Below are 9,071 nucleotides of genomic sequence, written 5' to 3'. Positions count from 1 at the left end.
TTGTCAAATGAAACTGTAGTAGAATTAAAGTGATACTTTGGTAGCTTTCAAAAAAAAAAAGAGTGATACTTTGGTATTGCTATAATGAAAGTAGTGTGTGTGAAAAATGAAATTGAAAAATAGAGCAATATTGTCAAATAAAACTAAAGTGTAATTAGAATAATACTTACTTCATAGACTACACTACTAGGATCATGGCCTACAGTAAAATTTGCCGTTAAATGTAAAATTGAACCAGTAACTAAATTGATTGTGGGGGGTTTTATATGACAAAGTATATAATGTGGTGTATGAGACCAAAAAAAAGGGTGATAACGTGATAATATGACAAAAAGTATCGTACTTAAAATATAATAATTTAGTTTATTTTCATAAGTATAATTTTTTTTTTTTTTTTTTGTGTGCATATAACATTCGTTATTCCAACAATGATGAGATTAATGGACAAATTATATTGTGCGCTCCGGAGTTTACCTTATAAAGTTGATCATGTTATATGTTTGTTTTTAGTATATTATTATAAGTTCATTTTTAGTGTATTACAATTTTTTTTAGGGTACTACAAATTTATTTTTAATAAATTCTTAATATTTTGATACAAATTCATCTCTAGTATATTGCAAGTCAAAATAACATATAATATACTAAAAATAAACTTATAACATACTAAAAATAGACTTATATCATGGGTTAATTTTGCTACGTGAATTGTGATCCACACTATTAGCATTAGTAACCCGCTTATTAATTGATTCAAAATGTCTTATTAGCAATAAGATTTTAGAGTACCCTACTCCTTTTTTTTTTTTTTTTTTTTTTTCTTTTTTTTCTTGGGGGGAGGAAAGTGATGAGGGAGACCCGTAGTCACTATCCGAAGGTGTGCACTAAGTAAATCATGTCTTGTAAAAATCGACAAAGGATCATAAGGAGGTAACTAGTCTAGATTATTCATTAATTGACTAGCTCAAATCAAAAGGGATGGAATTGCCAACTACCATGTAGTGTATTGGCAAATTGATTACCTATTCAAATGGATGGTCATAGGTTTGAACCCCTTTTGTGGGGCTTAGATTTTTTGTGCTGAAAATATTTGAGAAAGTATAGAACAGATACTACCTTGTAAAGAATTACCTGAGAAAGTACAGAACATATACTACCTTGTAAAGAACAGATACTATCTATTAAATATTACTTGAGAAAGTATTTACCTAAGAAAGTATAGGACAGATACTACCTTGTAAAGAACAGATACTACCTATACTACCTATTAAATATTACCTGAGAAAGTGTAGAACAGATACTACCTTGTAAAGAACAGATACTACCTATACTACCTATTAAATATTACATGAGAAAGTATAGAGCAGATACTACCTTGTAAAGAACATATACTACCTATACTACCCTGTAAAGAACATATACTACCTATACTACCTTGTAAAGAAGCGCTGGATGTGCGTTAACTAACCTATTGGCTTTCAAATGTTGCTAGCAAAGTGAAATTTATTGACTTATTTTGAATTCTTGATCAATTAAATTGTGTCCAAGACTTTCAAAAAAAAAAAAAATTGTGTCCAAGACATTTTTATTTTTTAGATAAAGTGTCAAATAGATCACTGAACTTTTACACATTGTGCAATTGAGACATCGAACATAAAAGTGTACAATTAGACCATTAAAAATTACAAAATTGTGAAAATAGCATTTGTTTTACAAGTTACTTCCTTTTTTTTTTTTTTTTTTTTTTTTTAAATATGATGTCAAAGGTCAAATTATATATAAAAAATTATTTTAATTATTATTTTTAAAAATTAAAAAATACATATTTTTAAAAAATTTCAGAAGAAGGTCATGGTTGCCCTCACGTTCGTCCTAGACGAGGATAGAGGTGGCCACAGATGCCCCCTTCTTTGTTCGATCTGGATGAAGGTGGGAGCAGCCAAGGTTGCCCCTCCTTTATCTGATATGGACGAAGGGGAGGCAGCCATGGTTACTCCCTCCTTCATCCAGATCGGACGAAGGAGGGGGCAACCATGGCTGCCTCTATCCTTGTCTAGGACAAAGATGGAGGCCGTCGTGGCTATCTCCACCTTCTTTTGAAATTTTTTTAAAAGAATTTTTTTTAATTTTTAAATATAATAATTAAAATATTATATATATATATATATATATATATATATATATATATATATATATATATATATATATAATTTGACATTATGACATCATATTAAGAAAAATTTGGAAATAATTTGTGAAAAAATCTTATTTGTACAATTTTTGAATTTTTAATAGTCTAATTGTACACTTTTTTTTTTTTATGGTTCAATTGCACAATGTGTAAAAATTCAGTGATCTATTTGACACTTTTCTTTATTTTAATTAAAAAAAAAAAAAAAAAAAAAAAAAAAAAAAAACCCTCTATTATTGTGATCTTCGTCGGTCATCTCCATTCTCCACTACGTAGGCAACAAGGACATAAATTGACACGAAGTCTGCCGACCAACACTAGTCTTCAACTTTTGTCCTAAATTATCAAATGCCAACAAATGCATTTTGCTCGCCCATCACCCATCCTTGCCCAGAACAAGAAGGAGAAAGACGCATGCAATACAGGCCCCTACTTTCTCCATTGCCCGTTATCTGTCGCTACCCGGATCATCAATCCCTGTTTTTCTTGGCCCAAACCTTAACAACAAACAACATACATCTGAAATCTGTTGTCTTCCGTTACCTTCAAATGCCAGACCCCATCTTTTTCATCATCATCCTCAACGACAATTCAACTTGTTTTCATCTTTTATGGTTTTTGAGGTTCAAATTTGGTGGGTGTTGCCAGCCATGGCTTTCGTGTAACCCAGAAAAAAAAAAAAGATGGCTTTAGCTGTGTTAAGAGTGATGCATAACTGGACACAATAGCTGAGTGAGTTAACATTAATGGGGGAATTCAATATTGCATCTTCTTAGTACCTAGTTACAAATTGCAGAGAAAAAAGGACAGAATTTCCATGTGGAGGGAGTACAAGGATAGTAACATGTGCATATGCTAAAAGATCATTTTTTTTTCCAAGTAGTAAATATACAAAAAGAAGACATCCCTCCACAACAAAAATCTAAAAGTCAGGTTCATCAGTATTTTCTTCATATCCTAATAAGCTTTTCTATTCTGCAGAGACCCAGTTTTCTTCGAGAGATTTCATGCATCTGAGGGTACCCAAGCCGCCCCATTTCCCGGCCAGCTCAACTTCAATGCAACTCCTTCATGGCATGGAACATACTCCTGTTATCATAAAAGTACGCATTTAATTAATCGAGTTTCCTAGAAGAACAGAATATAGTTTAAACCTCTGTTATCTGCAATATAGTTTTTCCACCCTTTTCAAAGTAAAAGAATGATATCATCTTGTTATGGTTAAAGGGTTATAGAGCTCTTTTAATGAAGGGATAAAATGCAGGCATCTTATATGGTTTTAGCAGGATTAGAAATTATTACCTCCATTTTCTTTACGAGCTCCTTGGCTGTAGGTGCAGATACAATGATATGGCGAGCGTTTGGGCTGATGAAGCCTTCCTCCACCGCTTTGTCAATGAACGACAACAATGAATTGTAGTATCCATCAACATTCAGTAACCCCACCTACAAAACACACACATTTGTCAGTTCTGAAGGTTGTTGAATACAATGAAAAGATCCTTAATTTTTTTTTTCCCGAACTAATCTGAGAAGTGGTGATCAAGGCATACTGGTTTATCATGAATGCCAAGTTGAGCCCAGGTAATCACTTCCAGTAGCTCCTCCAGAGTACCATAACCACCTGCACATAATCGTCACGAGCTCGTTACAAGAGGCTTAAAGCTTAAATAAGTAATAGTTTTTATGAAAAGCAATAGGAAATCATGCTAGCTTTCACTCTGATTTACAAGATAATAGTTAAGAAAGGACTAGAATACTTGCTGCATTTTGATTATATGATGATTAATGAAGATGTTTTGGAACAGACTTGAATTTGACTCTCAGTGGGAGTGGTTCTTGATTTGAACTGGTCAGCTATGAACAACCTAGGCTGGTTTACTTCCTTGTTGTCTTTTGCCAACTAAAGTCATAATGTAGGGTACTAGGATTTACTCAGTGCACACATTTGGATTGTGGCTGTGGGTTTCACTAGTTACCCAAGTAGCATCTATTTATGATCCTCTACAAGACTTTCATGTTAAAATGTCTCTCAGAATGTATGAGAAGAGTGAGTAGTGTACTTAACCAAGATTCACCAACAATGAGAAAAATGGGTGGTGTTGATTTCTTGGGAAACTATAAATTCCTTGAAATGAGTGAAAACATTACACAATAGGTTGGTAGGTAGAGCAGCTAGTTTGCAATACCAGATATGTGAAACTCCTGCAATTTGGACTTGTTTCTACTTATGACAAGTAAAGATTTGTGTAGTTGACACCACAAAGCTGTGATAGCAACAATGAAAGAATATAGTAAATGACAGGAGTAGGCTCTCACAGAGACTAGCTCTGATTTTCAGTGCAAGATGTTGATGGGTCAACAAGTAGGGTTTAAAGTTTGAAGTTTGTAGCACTCTAATCATGAATCTTGGGAGCTGTGATTTGCTTCAAAGGGCACACTGTTTTTGGGGTCATTTAAGCTTAACACAGTTGCTTTCATAGAAATACATGTTTCTGTTTTTAGTATCATAGTCCAAAACCCAATAAGGCAGAAACCACATTTTCCCTTTAATCTTGTTGTGTCCATATCACAGATATAATGTTCCCTCGCCCACAAAAGGTGAAATTCTCTCTTCCCTTCTACTACTAGGCTTGGTTCTGTATCATTGTCCACAGTCTATCACTCAAAAACTAACTGAACTGTCTACAAGGATAGATTTAATGTACCCTTTGCCCACAAAAGGTGAAATTCTCTCGTCCCTTCGGCTACTAGGCTTGATTCTGTATCATTGCCCACAATTTATCACTCAAGAACCAACTGAACTGTCTGTAAGGACAGATTTAATGTACCCTTTGCCTACAAAAGGCGAAATTCTCTCGTCCTTTCGACTACTAGGCTTGATTCTGTATCATTGCCCACAGTCTACCACTGAAGAACCAACTGAACTGCCCGTAAAGACAGATATAATGTACCCTTTAACCCATTGTCTTCTATGTTAAAATATTTTTCTAAAAAGATGAAAAAAATCACAAAAAAAATAAATTGATGTAGCATAAAGCAGGCAGGGCCTATAGTTTCAGATGATTTGCCTAACAATTTAAGTGCAAAGAGTGACAGATTGGTCTTGCAGAGGTCTCATACCAACCTGGTAAGGCAATAAAGGCATCTGAATGTCTTGCCATCTCTGCTTTTCTTTGATGCATATCTGCAACAGTCTTCACTTCCCCTACTGTTTCACCAGTCAACTGAGCAAGAAAAGCATCCCAGAAAGAACAAACATTAATTACAAATTGACCCCATTGGTTGGGGTGAGTGGGATGAAGAAGACAGTTGGGAGGTGGGTGGGTGGGAGGGGGGGGGGTGGTTTGCATGGAGTGCAGTTGTGCAGTGGACTTAATGATGAGCATTTCAGAAATAGGTGGACTTAATCCAAAACCCATTAAGGGTCAGCAGCTGCAGAGCAATTAGCCTATACACACATTTATTATATATACACATACCAATAATTTGAATCCCACATAAACAGACAACAAGAAAACACCAAAAAGCAAATAATAAAAGCTAATAAGGATGGTGACACAGATAAGGAAAAACATTTAATTGGAACCTAAAATCACTTCTTATGGTGAAACCATGAGCTGCCAAGAGTACTATGCAATGTGGGATATGACCATCAAGAACCAAGAAACAAACAAAGCCCTTTCAGACCTAGAAGTTCTAAAACCAAAATAAAATACTCCTTAGTACTTAACAACATAGTTTAACTAACCTTAAACATAGTTTAATAAGGGAAAGAACAAACACTTTTCCTAAACATAACAGACATACCTCTCGAGGCATGAGCGTCTTGGGAATAACTCTGCAGGCAAACAGTAACATGACAGCAAATTAGTTTGTTTGGAGAAGGATGTTAACCTTAAACTAGAGACTAAAACTCATGATTATTAAACATGTTTCTTGATCCTCTGTTACTATATAGTTTTGAGAGGTTTGAGGACAAAAAAAAAACATGAAAGATTGGAATGGAAGGCAACTCACCCAAGAACATGGCGGCCACCATCATGAACAGCTTGAGAAACCAGACCCATGAGGCCAATGCTGCCTCCACCATAGACCAAATCAATGTTTCTTGAAACCTTCATAGCAACACCAATCCACATCAGTCTAAAAGGTGCAAAACTTTTGCTGATCAACAGAATGGGAAAACTTGGGTTTTTGCTAAACTAACAACTTTCAAGATTGCCCACTTTTTTTAACATAAAAATGTCCACTTTATGCTCTCAAAAGCACATTAACAGTGCTAAAAAATATGGATTCTTAAAAATGGAGGCAAGAAAAGGGTAAAAGTGATTCTCCTATGCTCATCAACCAAAAGCAGTATCTTGGGTAGTGGGGGTGGTAGATAGAGACATGAAAATACAGAGCTAACCAAGAATGGAATTTAAGTCATTTGTCTGTAAGGGCAAGGCACGTACAAGTTACAACCACAGAAACCCCTAACACTTCATGCAAAGAGAAAAAAAAAAAACCCAAAAACAAACGATCTCCATAAAACCCCATAAGCAAAAAGGCAAGGAAGCAACCTAGAAGAAGCAGAGACATGCTAAACAACGTTATGAATCAAAGACCCCATTTTTCAGTAGACATTGCAAAACAAAAAAACTCCCCCATTCCAGCAAGAAAAAGAGAATCACTTTAACCATTACAGTCCAAGAGGACAAGACCAAGAAAAGGAATGGGCAAAGAAACAGAGAGAAAATTTTAAAAGAAAAAAAGTTGAAAACTTTTTGTTGACATAACAAGAGAATAAGAATACCAATTCTTTCCCAATCTCAATAGCAGCGTCCTGATAGCTACTCTTCTTGCCTTGGCTACTCCCACAAAACACACAAATCCTCTTGAATCTCGACGCCTTCATTTCGCCTTCCATTTTCTCTCCCCCCCACTCCTTTCTTCTTCTTCTTGGGGTTCCTACAAGGAGTTTGAGATAAGAAAGAGAGGATTTTTGTCACTCAGGTTTGCATATTACGGTTGTAGAGAGGTCAGGAGGGGGCAATGATATTGTATACAACAAAATATTAACAAGACGTGTGCCACAGAATAATACTGCCTACACGTTGGCCCTCCCCCAAGCCTTGTTCTTATAATGCCCCTCGCACGTGACAAATACCCACCATGCTTTTCTTCATGCCCTCTTGGCACGTGTGGACCACATTTTTTTTTTCTTCTTATTTTCAAAACCCATTAATGGATTCATTTTGATGGATTTTGGGACTTTATTATTGGGTTTTTACCATGCTCGGTGCTTGGTGTATTGAATGGGTCAATAGTATATTACAACCTCACACACTGAGATTATTCAAGCCAGATAGAATTTCAAAAGATGACAAATTTTTTATTTAATTCAGAAAAGACTTACATCATTTCATCCATACCTTATAAATTAGGTCAAAGATAATTATGTAATTTTTTTTATTGAGTTAATATCTAAAATATCATTGATTATAGTAGTTTTTCTTAATTTCATCCTAAACGACTTAGGTGACCTAATGTAATCTTAAAACTTTTGTGTTTTTGTTCAATGTAGTCCATCTATTTGTTATTATGTCAAATTGGTGTTAAATAGATGGATAATTCAGTAATTTTAATATTGACATCTCTTTTAATTTATTTATAATGATTAAATAAATCACCCATCTTTTACGAATTGTCTCAGCAGTAAATATTAAAATTACTGGGACAATTCGTAATCCGTAAAAGAGTTCAATTGAAATTACTAGGACAATTCGTAAAAGATGGGTGATTTATTTAATCATTATAAATAAATTAAAAGAGATGTCAATATTGAAATGACTGAATTGTCCATCTATTTAACACCAATTTGACGGAATAACAAACAAATCTACATTAAACAAAAACACAAAAGTCTAAGATCATATTAAGTCATCAGTCGTTTGAGACGAAATTGAGAAAAATCATTATAGTCAATAACCTTGCATTGTTAAAGTAATTGGAAAACAACCTCAAAGTTTTGAGACCACGGTTAATTCTCTTATGATTTATGAGTAAATTATGGAAAGAGTATTGTTGCAATTTCCTTCTAACTTTTTTTTTTTTTTTTTTACAAGAGGAATTCGCAACCCTTATTTAAGGGTGTGCATGGATATACTCTATTCTTGTGTATGGTATCACTTTCTTACGTAATAACAGACGATTGATTATACTTGTATTTTAATTAGTAAATAGATCCTTTTGTTAATTTGGGTGGCGTTAGTTAGTTCACAAGTAGCCAATAAATATAAAAAGTTTTATTGTTATATTACAAAATGATTATTAACAGGTGAAATTAAAAACGGAAAATAACATTATTCATATCAAAATAATCTTTCAGTATATTCGATTTTTTTTTTTTTAAAGTATGTATTTGATACTCCGTAATAGAAAACATTATCAAACAAAATTAAGAGTCAATAGTCAATATGGTAAAATAAAAAAACTATTTCAATAATTTACCCCAACATGTACTCATAAGTTGCAAAAGTCGTCTGCTAGGTCATGGTCAACATTTAAGACCGTCTTTGTTTAATGGGTTTTTTTTTTTTTTTTTTTTTTTTTAATCATCCAATTTTAACATTCCAACAATAACTTAGTTTCGAAGCAATGTTTCCCATGTCTAATTTTATTTTATTTTGGTGTTGAGTGGAAATGTATTCATTGGAATATTAGATAAATTTCACTTTTGTATAATAACCTATAAATTACATAGAAAAGACAAATCTATCTACAATTTACAATCTATCTACAATTTTAATAAGAACCAATAATGTTAGGTCCTTAACTGGAACAAAAAAATGTCAGTCCTATTGTTTCTTAAAATGAATGGTTCATATTATACTAT

At 33.6% G+C, this 9,071-nt stretch overlaps 1 pseudogene; it reads right to left on the bottom strand.

Moving 5' to 3' along the window:
• Positions 1-2,907: 2,907 nt before the first annotated feature.
• On the bottom strand, positions 2,908-7,280 carry LOC109185750 (annotated as a pseudogene).
• Positions 7,281-9,071: the final 1,791 nt, after the last annotated feature.

This window comes from Ipomoea nil, unplaced genomic scaffold (assembly GCF_001879475.1).
Source record: "Ipomoea nil cultivar Tokyo-kokei standard unplaced genomic scaffold, Asagao_1.1 scaffold1361, whole genome shotgun sequence".
NCBI lineage: Eukaryota > Viridiplantae > Streptophyta > Magnoliopsida > Solanales > Convolvulaceae > Ipomoea > Ipomoea nil.
The sequence above is the reverse complement of the archived record's forward strand: the minus strand, read 5'-3'. Positions and strand labels throughout refer to the sequence as shown.